Source organism: Geospiza fortis, unplaced genomic scaffold (assembly GCF_000277835.1).
Source record: "Geospiza fortis unplaced genomic scaffold, GeoFor_1.0 scaffold84, whole genome shotgun sequence".
NCBI classification, from domain to species: domain Eukaryota; kingdom Metazoa; phylum Chordata; class Aves; order Passeriformes; family Thraupidae; genus Geospiza; species Geospiza fortis.
The window spans coordinates 2,769,190-2,782,912 of NW_005054363.1; positions in this window are offsets into that span (position 1 = coordinate 2,769,190).

The window sequence follows — 13,723 nt, forward strand, 5'->3', positions numbered from 1 at the left end:
GCAAACAGAAGGGATGGGAATACACTCTCCCGAAGTGTTTCCGCGCCCCCTCCCTCCTCCGCAGCTGACTGCTGAAGGAACTTCCTGACCCGTACTCGGAGAAACCGAATATGCAAATAAAATGCTGGATATATTCCGATTTTTCCTTAAATTTCCCTGACGCCCATCCCTCCAGCGGAAAAACCCGCTTCCTTTTAACAGCCTTAACGATTTTTTGCTTTATCAAAAATAAAATCCGATTTATTTGGCTTTTCCGTTTACTTTCCGAAGCTTTCCGTGATTTTCCGGCTTTATTCTTCTCCTCTTTCTTTCTTTTTCTTTCTCTCTTTTTCTTTCCCGCCTGGTGGTAGGCAAGCAATTGATGAAACAAAACAGATTATAAGATTAGCAGCAGGATTTTGTGCATATTAATGATAGGGAAGGGCACCGAATGGGTTTGTAATTGCAGATCTTGCGCTTGGGATTGGGAACTGTAGCCCTGCTACAGCAAAGACCCCCCTGTGAGGTTTTCACATTGGAACTTAGGGGAAAAGTGAAAAAGTAATTACCAGAGCACAACACTGAAATGTTAAAGCACTTATTCTTTCTTTCAGCGTTCTGTTTTAAAGGGGGAAAACGGGCAAAATGGAAAATAAATTGCTTTCAAATAAGTAGGTTAGCACCTGAATGCTGGTGCGCATTTTCCCGGCTTTTTTTTCTTTTTCTTTTTTTTTTTTTTTCCTTCTTCTTCTTCCTTTTTTTTTTTTCCCCGAATTCTAGCAATTATTTAGCCGGGCATTGCCGACCATCCAAGCAGCAGAAAAGGGGGAAGGGAGGGCAGGGAGACCTCGGGAACACAGGGGTACTGCGCTTGTGAGGTTTGAAGCAAATATCTCCAGGAAAACTCTTCAAAGCTGCGGTTGGAAATTTAGTGGGATTTTTCTGGAGCGTTGGGTTGTTTTTTGTTTTGGTTTGGTTTTTTTTTTCTTTTGCTTGGTTTTGGTTTGGCGGGAGTTTTTTTGTTTTGCGATCGGGACTTAAAAGGAAAAAAGATTGTTTTGGTTTTCTCTTCGACACGAACATCAAACAGTATTTTAGCAAGGGATGCATTTCACAACCACAAATCCCTTACAGGAACGGCGTATTCCTCGCAATATCGACAAGTAACCTGACACTGAATTTTAACTCTTATTAAGGGTTTCTCCTTGTTTCTTAAGCTGCTTCAACTCCCTCTGAGTTTACTCTTGCTGAACTCCGGATCTTTGCGTTTCAAACCCAGCGCTCCTTCACTGACTTTTCTAATCCTTCTCTCCCGTGATTAACGGCCAGAGATGGTTTAGCTTTAATGGCACCTACTCGCGCTTATTGTTTTAATTCTGTTTTCAACGGAAAATCAATGTATCTGGTGGAAATTAGGCTTTGAAAACTTTTTTTTTACAAGCCAATAAAACGGAGAATCTGCTCCTCGGGCAGTAATTCCTGATTTTGAATTGGAGAAGGAGGAGGGGTGGGGAGGGGGGAAACCAACTTTGACTGCATTTCATCCATCCCATCCCTCCAACCCTCTTCTCCCACTTTCACCTCCCTGGGGTGCAGAGCACAGCAAAGTCCCGAGGCAGGGCAAGTTTATAACAACTGATGTAAAGGTTAAAAAGTGGGAAGAAGGGAATGAAAGCTCGTGCGGGCAAGTCCACGATCTTCTCTTTTTCCCCATCGCTGCGGCTGCGGAGCGCGCACTCCCCGGAGGGAGCCCCGGGGAGCAGCGCCCGGCGGGACAGGGGGAGCACTGCGGGTGGCTTTGGGGGGCTCGGGTGGCTTTGGGGTGCTGGCCCTTGCACTACGAGGTGCCCCGCAGACGGGAGGGGTGTCCTGCCCGCTCGGAGCTGAGACGCGCTGCCCGGGCGGCAGCAGGGAACTCCCGGAGCGCTCCGCGCTGCCCCGGGACCGCCGGGCTGCGGCCGCGGGACCGGGCGTGGGACGGACGGACGGACGGACGGACGGACGGATGGTCAGTCCGCAGGGACCAGAACTGTCCCATGACTTCCTGGGCTGCTGCCAGGAGCGCTGGACGCAGAGGAGAAAGGGAAGAGGAAGGAAGGCAGAAGGAGGAGGAGGTGATTTAATCACATTCACTACTCTGCCACAAAAACGGCCTCCTCCAGCCACCCTCAGAGCCGCAGCATCCCTTCAGTGGGGACCAGGGTGCCATGGAAAGGCCACCTGCAGAGTGGTACACACACACACACACACACACACACACACACTCACACACACACACACACACACTCACACACACACACACACTCACACACTCACACACACACTCACACACTCACACACTCACACACACACTCACACACACACACACACACACTCACACACACACACACTCTCCAGCGTGGCACCAACGGTGCCCGCAAGGGACAGCACAGAAATTCGCGCTCTCCATTTCCATCACACCTTCCCTCTCCCTCACCATCCATCCCCACTTGGGTCCCTCATGATGTTCCTCAAACCTCCCTTTGCCTCCCAGCACTGGGTGTCCCTCATGGGAACAGAATGGGGGCTTTCCCACTCACCCTGGGGTGCAAGGAATGGGATGCACAGTGGAAATGTCCTGCATATGCCCACAAGTCAAGCAGGGGAGAGATCAGACAGCCTCACTGTGTTTAGGGTTATTGCTTCCCCAATTCATTCTGAAGCTCCCAAAATGTGATATCAAAGCCAGTACCATAAGGTGATGCTCAGAATGATGTCTTCAGAAGTGCAAGAGGCCCTGTTTCTAAATCTGTTGTAGGTGCCCACTGCCTGCTGGCAGCATTTGAAACTGATCATCCTGATGAGAATGAGGAGTAATAAATGCCTATGCTACCTTCTTGGGCCTCTGTAATTTAAAGTGTGACTCCATGTAGCTTTGGATCTTATGTTTAGAATTTTGTTCCTACTTCTTCTAGTGCTGCTAATGGTATTAAAGTTGTGCTGTCAAGCACAAACACCAGTTAAGAACTTTCTGAGCTGAAGCTTGCTGAAGGTAAAATCCTTGTCTCCGTGTGACTCATGCCTGCAATAACCTAGAATTTATGGCACATGTTCAAGCTGCTGGGAAGACCTAGCCTAGGCTTCCAGATACCTGACTTCCTTCCTGGACTGCTTTTGCAGTAGTCCCTAATACATTAAGTAGTGTTTGTGCTTGTCTGTTGCTCTATGGGATGCCACTGGAAGTGCTTTGTGTTAACTCTCCATGTCCTGCTCTTCCTTAAAATGTAGCCTTGATACAGTCAGTGGTGCATGTATCTCTGCAAATCTGACCATCACTGACAGCCCTGCCTCCAGATTTGTCACCAAGAGGCTTCTGCTTGTACAACACAGGATTAAATACTTGCAAAATGAGAGGGAAACCAGTGGCAGTGGATGTGAAAAGGCTGCCTGGTTATGTCACTGGTGTTACTGAGAGCACAGGCCAGGGGAAAAACCACTTCCACCCTCCTCAATCATCAGCACCTGGGTCACCAGTGAACAGTTTGTGTTTTGTTGTGACCTACTGGAGGAAGGTCCCCCAGCTCTGTGGTACTTGGTGGGAGTGCAGGGAAGAGCCTTGGTCTCAGCCCATGAGATGCCTCAAGAGGAGCTCACCCTGCAGGGGCTGCCCACCCCTGCCTGCCCTGTGTGGCTTCTGGGACGCTGGTGAAAGCTACCTGCTCATTTGAAAGCATTCAGGCACTTTCAGCTCCACATCATGACTCTGCTCAGAGACCACTTAAAACATGTAGTAGGGAGAGAGATCTGTTGCTTTCTTTTCAATCAGTTTTGAAAAAAACAGTTCCTCCTGAAAGAAAAGGCCAGTCCTGTGCTAATGGCAAACCCTCTATTGGTGCAGTTCTGAGGTTTTGCAAAGAGCTGCAAAATGGAGAGGCAAGCTGTGTTAACTTTCTTCACCATATGGACTAGTTGGTGTCTAACATTTTGTTGAATATTAAGAATATGCCATCATTTACAGAAAAAGACAAGCAGTAAATTCAGTAATAAAAAGTAAATATGTCTCTACATTGTGGCTATGATAAGAATTCTTTGTTTAATGTTTAATAAGCATTTTTTAAAGTGGGTATGTGAGGGTGATGTGTACAGCACACATTTACTGACAAAGCCTAAGGAAATAAGTGTGTCTTTGTGCCTAGGTTTTCCTAAAGCATGCATGTTCCTGAGTATAAGCAGACAGAGAAAATTGGAAGGCTGTCTCATTTCATGTGGAGGGAAGATGTAAAGACATGTGCTTGGTTCCTGGCCTTGCTCCCCCATCACTGACATCAGTTTGTGTCAAGTTTACCAAAAAACCCTGCTGCTGTAACACTCCATTTGAGAGGCAGGGGGGAAAAGAATAATAAACTTTTTTTTTTTAATTGCTTCCCTTGTTATAAATTAGCATGCATTGGGCTAATTTTTTTCCATGAACAAAAGCACAATTGACTACAATTGCCTAAGCAAGGCTTAGGCAAAAGTAGGAAGGGAGTTCTGAGCCTCAAGGCTCCCCTGTGTATTGAACCTGAGCAGGGGGAGGTCTTGTCTGTGCCCAGAAGTTGAAGGGCACCGAGAGCTACAACAAAACAATAGGGATTTTTATGTTTCACTGACTGTTTTTGCAGCTGCATCTTCCCCCCTCCTCCTCTCCCCCCACTATTTCATATGAGAACCAAGTATGGAAGTAGAAGCCATGGCTTTCCCTCTGGATACAGTCAATGTGCATAAAACCAGGGCAGACATCAGCAGAGAGCTAAGGTTGGTTATAACTCAGCATTATGGGCAAAAGCAGAAATTGTTTTTTGCTTCTACACCATATTTCATGTCTGCCATCACAGAAGTAAGCACAGGGCTGAAGCCCAACTGCATTGTGAGTTCAAAGTGCTCCTCTTTGCATCACTGAGGTTCCTAATGGCATTTGAAGAGAAGCTGGCAGAACCCACTGAGTTCTGGCTTTACAGGTCCCCTTCCATGCTTACCTCCCATTCAGCCCTAGAATATCTGGCAAACCAGCTTTTCCCGTGGCAAAAGCTCATCTGAGGGGATTTTTGTCCGGAGCTGTCTGTGGAAGCCCTTATGCTGCTTCTCCTCTGGTGCACCCAGTTAGCAGCCTGAACAAAAACCAAGTAAAAGTAGATGGGCATGTAAAACAGCTTGCAAAGCAGATGTTAACAGAGACGTGGCCAAAGGGGTGGGGCAATTACTGCTAGAGAGTGGCTGAGAAAGGGTGGAGGAATGGGGGTGGAGAGGACAGATGCCTATTCCCTCATACCCTGCAGTGGAGCCATCCCTTGTTCTCAGCATCTGTGAGCATCTTCACGATTTGTAAAACAAGAAAGAATCCAATTGAAGGCCAGTTGCACAATGAGATGAGTTGCTATAGAAAAGATATGAAGTTTCTCTAGAAAAGGCAGGTAAGGCAAGCATTTGCCACAGGGCCTTCATGAGGGGGTAGACTAGGTGTCTGCCTGAGGTCTTTTCTAGGAATTTTTTATACTGTAGCAAATCTTTGATGCTATAAAATGTACAGGGATGGAACAAAACAAAAGGATAAAGAGGACTCTTAAAAATGAACAAGGGAGGAATAGAAAATTTACTTTCTTACCCCTATATTTTTTCAAGATGTTCTTGCATCTTGGTTTGCTGCCTAGATAGTTACGCTAATGAACAGCTTCTCCCTTTGAAAAAATTCTTTCTTTCTTTCTTTCTTTCTTTCTTTCTTTCTTTCTTTCTTTCTTTCTTTCTTTCTTTCTTTCTTTCTTTCTTTCTTTCTTTCTTTCTTTCTTTCTTTCTTTCTTTCTTTCTTTCTTTCTTTCTTTCTTTCTTTCTTTCTTTCTTTCTCTCTTTCTCTCTTTCTCTCTTTCTCTCTTTCTCTCTTTCTCTCTTTCTCTCTTTCTCTCTTTCTCTCTTTCTCTCTTTCTCTCTTTCTCTCTTTCTCTCTTTCTCTCTTTCTCTCTTTCTCTCTTTCTCTCTTTCTCTCTTTCTCTCTTTCTCTCTTTCTCTCTTTCTCTCTTTCTCTCTTTCTCTCTTTCTCTCTTTCTCTCTTTCTCTCTTTCTCTCTTTCTCTCTTTCCCTTTCTCTCTCTTTCTCTCTCTTTCTCTCTTTTCCTTCCTTCCTTGCTTCTTTGCTTTCTCGCTTTTGACCTACAACACTACTATTTAGAGCGATGAAGAAGTCCCTGTATTTTTGCACAGGCCCTCCCTGATTTATTCTATGTTCTTCCTAACTCAGAGCACCTTTGTCTCAGGGCAAAGTGGTGGTGGGCTGGAAAACCCAGATTATGGTCTTCTGAAGGGCAGGTACCCTGCCTCATCCACTACCCATTCACTTGCAGAGATGATCTGTCTCCTGAGGTACCTTGCCATTTAATTTATAAGGAGCCATGTGTGAAGGCCCCTCTCCCATGTGTGTGTCAAACCTCCCCCCATCCAGAAATCTGAGTAGATGCTGAAGGTGTGACCAGGCAGTTGTAACTTCCAGGATGGGTTTTCTGTCAGGTACTGACTGCATTTCATGTATCAGTGACACAGCAGTGACTCCAGAGCACCAAATCTTTCAAGTTAAAGCACATTCCTACTGCTGGTCAGGTTCTGAAGATGTCTACATTCTTTAAAATGCAAGGTTTTTTAGTTTGCATCTTATTTTAAAACAAATTTACCCCAGAAGTAAATAATTATTTTATTATTGTGTTATAGAATGGAACATTTGCAAAAGTCATTACAACCTCCATATTTGAATCAATTTCAGACTAATGTTCTGTTATCCAAAATTGCCAGTTATTTTTTTGGCATTATTTTGGGTGATTTTAAAGTTGATGTGTTCTTCACTGTTGCCATTGGAATTATATAAAGCATATTGTTTACAGAGCTGTGAAAATGCTTTAAAAGCATCAATCGTCCAAATTGAAATTTATTTCATCTGAAAAATGTCCTGAACATCCAGGTGGTAATAAACATTTTTCAACTGCACACAAACTGTGAATTGTATTTGAAATTAAATCCCCACATTAAAATCTGCATTGCAGAACCTCCCACTGGCAGCCACTGTTCTTCCAAAAAGTGACATCTTTCCTGGTGCTGGTGGGGCCGGAGCTCTCGCACAGATGTTGCTGAATGGCTGCTTATCGCTTTTCCCATACTGGAACTTTACAGCCACACATGCCAAAAAAGTACAAAGGATGCAAGGTGTGTGAGGAACACAGGGGAGGGCACCTCAGATTTAGTAGCTATGGATGTTTTTGTCCTCACACACAAGGGTGGGCACCGCTTTATAAGCCCCTATTAAAGCAGCATATTGCTGATGTCACAAATTATGTCATTTTTCAGCAAGCTGTTAGGTAGCAGCAGGATACTTAGAGGTCCCAATCTGAGTGCACAGCTTGAAGCCTCATCATCCATTGAAGTCAAGGAAATACTCCAGTCCCCTGGCCCTCTGTTTACAAATAATATATCAAGAATCAGGATGCCCACAAATGAACTTTCAGGCACTGAGCTAAAGGAAATATGTTTGTGAATGTGTATCTCTAGACATATATACATCCATACTATGTATTAGTCTATTTGTGTATGTGCATGTGTGCATTTGTGAGTAATGCAACTGAAGTCTGCAGTCTGACATGAGATTTTCTTAAATCATCATTTTTCTTTATTCTTTGATATACAGAGTGGATTCTTCATGACCAATTTTGCACATAAAATCCCCACCAAAGTTAATCCACATCAAAAAGGGGTATACCAACTACTCTCATTTTTTCTCCTCTTTAAAACAGTGAGGGTATAAAAGACCTCTGATTTAACAAAAACTACATAGGAAGAGATTTATCTATAATGGAGTTGTGCAAAATAAAATAACAGAAATGTCTATATATTTAGCCATTAGTACAGCAGAACAGCTTGTTGGAGGCTCTCCTCATCTCTTGGATAAACCATATTTACTCAAATACATGTTTTTCCCCCCACTAGAGTGGAATACATCACTGTGTTTTTCCAACAATTCACATGCACTTGGGAGACAACAGTCTCCATTAGAAGACATGAAATACATAGTATGTGGCCTGAGGTTGCAAAACAGATGAGGAGAAGGAATTAAATCCAGAGCTAGCTGTGCCAAACCCATCAGTGGGTGCTTTAACCCCCCTCCCCATGCATTAGTGGGAGCTAAAGATGCAGTGTCAAGGCACAGCTTTGAATTGCCTGGTTTTTGCCAGTGTGCTAACATCACTCCTCTGGCAGAATGAGGGTCCTGGCAGGGAGATGGATTAGATGGCCAAGCATGGCATTTTAATCCCCACACCCTCTCCCTACACTGAATCCAGTATTTTGCTACTTATTTACTGACGTAGTTGGCGGGAACTTCCTCTACTGGAAATATTGCAGGGTTGGATTAGCTTTTCCTCTGCAGCCATCCCTGATTTAATTACCACTGCAGCTATCCCCCACTATCTGCACCATAAATACTGTTGCTTACAGAAACATGATTACAGGATTAGAGTTATTGGGCCCCCGCCCAGACGAGTGCAGTGACACAGCATAGCACTGGCACCTCTGAAATCTGCACTGACCTCAGGCATCTCTACATCAAAGGCCACGGCCACAATCTGAGCTTCATTAGCTTTCAAGGCTGAAGTTACAGGAGCACTACTTCCTCAGCCACTAATGGGAAACATTCTCCTCCATTTGCTGTTGAGGTGTTAAAAGTTTCTCTTAACATCAGTTACTGAGCTACAGCTTCACCGGTATCCCAGTGAAATAAAAATGAGTTGTGGAGTGGGAGCTGAGCTCAAATTGAAAAGCTATGTTGGACATCCCTTGCTCAAGGAAAGGGCAGTCACCAGTGCAGGGATGCTTTGTGAGGGACTACAGGGGGAGGTGCACCCCAAATCCTAGACTGGGAGCCATAGGGAAATTCCCACAGCTCCTGAAGGGTTTCATGTGGTTGTAACCAACTGTTTAATGATGGAATTATGTGAAGGATGCTCTGTTTTTCATTTGTAGGATGTGATGAGGATGATTATGCAGCTAGCTGCAGCTCAGAGCATCATCAGGTCCATATCCACCAGGAGAAATCTGTGATCTGTAGTGATAACTCCTCCAGCCCGCCCAGGTGAATCTCAGCCTGTGAAGAGCAAACCTGGGAAGTAACATTTAATTCCAGAGGGAAAAGCTACTCAGAGAGAACCACAAGGTCATAAAGCACTAAGTTGGACCTAACTGAATTTTTTCTTCTAGCATACATTCCCTATGTGGAAATTTCTCTGAAATTTCAGTATACATCAGTTCCTCTTTGCACAGCTGGAACATTAGTGTTTCCTTTGTCTTGTCTATTTAGCTGATGCATTCTGGCATACAGGTCACCTCTGACTGTGTTTGCACAGCTCTAGCAAAGCAGTTTGGGGCTTGCAGTCATCTTTGCCATAATTGAAGAAACCAGATAAGTGTCTAGGTGATGTGAAAGAAGCCCCAAGGTTTCATGACTCCATCCAGAAGGGGGACGAGATATTTGTTCCATGAAAATATTTGAGAATGGTAGGACATAGTCCACCACAGTGAGCACAGAAAAGCAGGAACTGGCTTTGTACAAGAATTAAGAGGGTGAAATACATAATTTGCATTAAAATACTTCAATAAGAATAATTTTTAAAATATAAAAAAAAAAAACCAAACAAAACAAAACAAAAAAGAAAGAAAAAGAGGAGAGTAGAATAGAGCTAGAGGGTTTACACTGAAGGGCCTGCTTTTCTTTTTTCAGTCCAGCTAGGCTTCTCTGGTGCTTTGCCTATGGGATTATAATTTCTACTTTTTGAGCTGGTGCTGGATAAAGTGGCTTGCCCATGAGCCTCCCAGCTGGGCCAGCTGGATAAGGTGGGCTGGTCAGGTGCTGCCAGGGATAAGGCTATGGAATTACAGGCTGGCCTCTGGAGCTAAGCTGCTCCTTCTCCTCAGGAGGTAGGAAAGTTTCCCAGGTCTGAGGAGCTCCTTGTGGCTGGAAGATTTTGTGGAAGATATTAGCAGGCTCACATGCCACCTTCAGAGTTTTCTCCAGCTTGTATGTTTGATAAAGCTTAGAAGCTTTCTTCAGCTGGCAAATTTAACTTAATCTCTTGGGCTTGTTCTGCCCTAAGCATTCTGTTCATGTTATCAGAGCTCATTTCAGTTTCCCAAGCTTAGGGCTGGGTTAGGAACTGAGGCATGTTTAGAAACTAGAGTAAGAAGAATTCTGCTGATTTTCAGATAAGTACATTTTCACCCCAGAGATTTACAAAAAGGCATTTATTTCCTAGGAAGTTGTCACTGGATTTCTTCTTAAATTAAATTACTATCATTCAAAGAAATAGGAAATTCCTTCTTATGTGTACATTTCTCATGAATTACTGATTCTTTCCAGGCTTCCCCTTTTCAGGGCAGTGACCCCCAGCTCAAACACTGCAACAGCTCTCTGACCAGTGATGGTTTAAGTGTAGCAGCAGCAGCCAGTGCTGTTACAGCAGAAACCCAAGCCCTTTGCTTTGCAAACCTGGCAAGTATGTGATGTTAATCAGAAGCACTCACTCCCTTTATTAAGATCAGGGGTGGTGTGAAGGCATAGGTTGACCCAGGGAGGGTAAAGAGGGCTCTTCTCTCTGTCATCACCAGGACCTGCAGCCCTTACTATCATTGCACACGACACACATACAGCTCTACAGTCATTTTCATTGTTTCAATTGCTTTCATTCATAATTTTTATAATTTTCATAATTTCCATTATTTTCTCACTTTGGGACGAGGCAGAGTGTGAAGTGTGGTACAGTTAAATGAACACAAAAAGGCTGAACAGTGGTAATGGGGTCCAGGTGAGAGAGTGGCTCTTTAGAGCTGGCACGTTCTTTAGAGGTGATGTATACCAGTTTCTGGTGTGTCACTAATGATTCTTGCTGTAATGATTTTAAGGGGCTTAAGGCTCCGTTGAAGGGCCTAATCCAAAACTTAGAAATGTGGACAGGAATTTTGTATTGAGAGGAGCCAAAAAAAGCAAAGTTTTAAAAATCTGGGAAAAAAATTCTAATATGGTCTTTATATAAGAAAATAATATGGGGGAGGAAAACAGTTTCTCTCTTCCTCTGGCTTGCCAGCATGCTTTGATGGAAAACAGGGAGGTGATTTCAAGAACACTTGCTCCAGCCTCCTGTTCATAAGTAGCAGGAAGGCCTGTCAAACCTGTCAAACTCCTTGAGCTCCTGGGGTTTACAGACTTCTCTAAGCTACCCCAAGCTAAACCACAATCCCATAAAGAAGGCTTTTCAGTAAAACCTTCTGCCATTTGCCTGAAGCCAACATATCACTCATTAAAAAAAAAAATATTTCTCATTTGGAAACATCCCTTCCCCCTGTGCTCACTCTCTCCTGGTGAAGCCCCGAGCAATGGCCTTGCACCGTCAGTTTTTTGCAGAAATCTGCCACCACAGGGTATGTCAGAGCCCAGAATCTGCAGTCCATACAGAAACCAAAGCCTTGCTGGTCCAAAGAGAGGACCAGCAAGGCTTTGGTTTCTGTATGGACTGCAGAAATGACCTGGTTTGGGTAAGGACTGCAGAAATGACCTGGCTTCAATCAGAGCTCAAGGTCAGTGTTGGATGGCTTGCATTCATTTCTGTGCCTTGCCTCTTGGCGGACTTCTCTGAGCTCCTTGACTCCAGCTAGCTGCCAAGGTGCATGGCCTACACTCTTTGCTGGAGATCTAGGAGAGACCTCCTGGCAGCCTGGCCTTTGCCCTTTCTTTCACTCCCTATTCTGCCTCATCCTTTCCCTGAAATTTCTTGTGAAAACAAAAGCTCTCAGATAATCACCACCAGTACCAGCCTTTGTCTTCATGCTACACCCAGTGGCTGCTGCTCTCCAAACTCCCCTCTGTACCTGCTCTGCTGGAATATGGAAACCTTCAGTGCCACAGATCCAAGATTCTAGCTGGCCATGGAACAAATCTCTGCAATTCTCAGGACCACTGCTCTGTTATGGTGTCTAATCCAATGACAGAAATAAATAGTAGCCCCAAAGGCAGCAGATGTGAAGGGCAGATGTGAAGCAACAGTCATTTTGGAGGCATTTCTGGATTTGTTTGAATGGAATTGCAGGGGCACATTCTGCCCTGCTTGACCATGAGTTTGTCAGCTATTACCCAAAATTATTTTGGGCTTGTCCCAACTGGCATAAGTCTTTGGCAATTATCTGACTAGTTATATGTCAAATCATTTTCTTTGATTTATAGGTGGCAGATCAGAGGACAAGGCACCATATTTTTTTCATGTACTTGCTGAGAGCAACAGAATCACACTCGAAGTCCATCATGGCAGAACCATAGCAACACCATGGTGAATAAAACAGTGCTTCCTCAATGGGAGCAAAATGTGGCAACTTCAAGCTGCAATTTATTCACAATATGGGAGGCACACTCTGGCAAGAGTTAAACACTCATCATCAGTACATGTATCATAAGGGCAGAGGTAGAGCAGAAGTAAACCTGTTGACAACATAGTAAGCAATGTCACCATAAAAACTAAAGCAAAATTTAAAACATACCCCAAAATACAGGTTTTGAAACCTGGCACTTAGTCTGTGCTATGAGCTGAAGTCTTCTTTCATTTTACATCTACTCTTACTTAGCAAACAGCTAAAAACTCTTTAGCAGAGGCTGCAATGTTCATACTGTGTGAAAAAGGATCAGTACATGGACAAACAATACTGTAATTGTTGTTGTCCACAATGCAAAATATGAAAACAAAGTTAAAAGGAGAGAGAACCAGCCTAACATACTTCCTGAGGACTTAGAGCTACTGACTCCATAATTAAGCCCCTTAATAAACACAACCAGAGATGTGACAGGAAACATGAATTAATCCCCAGTTCATTACCCAAGTTCCCATGGACTGGGACTTCTCCATGGCAAAGGAACACACACACATTTCAAGGTAATACTCATGCACAACCATGGGTTTTATCCAGAAGTGGTGCATAGCCCTATTTATTAACAAATACATACAACTACTATAGCTGTTGATTTTATAAATGTACTTGCAGGAAAGAATACAAGTGCAGCAAGAACAAGGGACAGAAATATTTAAGATGCACTGACAAAAACTCCTGCCTTGTTTTGAAGCTCTTTTCCCTTATGCTTCATGCTTTTGTTACTTAAGCACAACCACTGTAGTTCAGGATGAATAATGGCCAGCAAGCCAGGAATCCTGCATCCAAGGGTGTGTCCTGGGCTCCCCATGAAAAGGATGAAAACACAGACACTTCCAGTGCACTTCCACAGCCCACTCACCTCCTCCATCCGTAAAGGACAGCAAGATGCCCCAGCTCATTGCACTGCCTCAAACCCTGCACCAACACTGATCTGTGCTTTGTAAGGGCCAGAGTCCTTACAAAAAGTTCACACAAGGAGCAAATAGGACAAACCATCTGTTTATCTGGGACCTGAGCAACTCAGATGAGTAGTCACTCAGATCCAGACCTGTGGCAGTATGTGCTTTGGGTGTTTGGTCACATTTTTTAGTACAGCCGAGGTTGGAAAGGTATGGGGGCAACTTGGAAAAGGTTTCATAGTTCTGATAAAACAAGCAGTCCTCAAAATTGCATTTACAAGAAGAGAAAGTAGCCAGTACTTTGCCTCAGTTTTATGCATGATGTGCTAAAACTGAGGATTGTCGCACCAGTGGGTTAGGGGGAGGCAGAACAAAACCCAGCACTGTTCACTT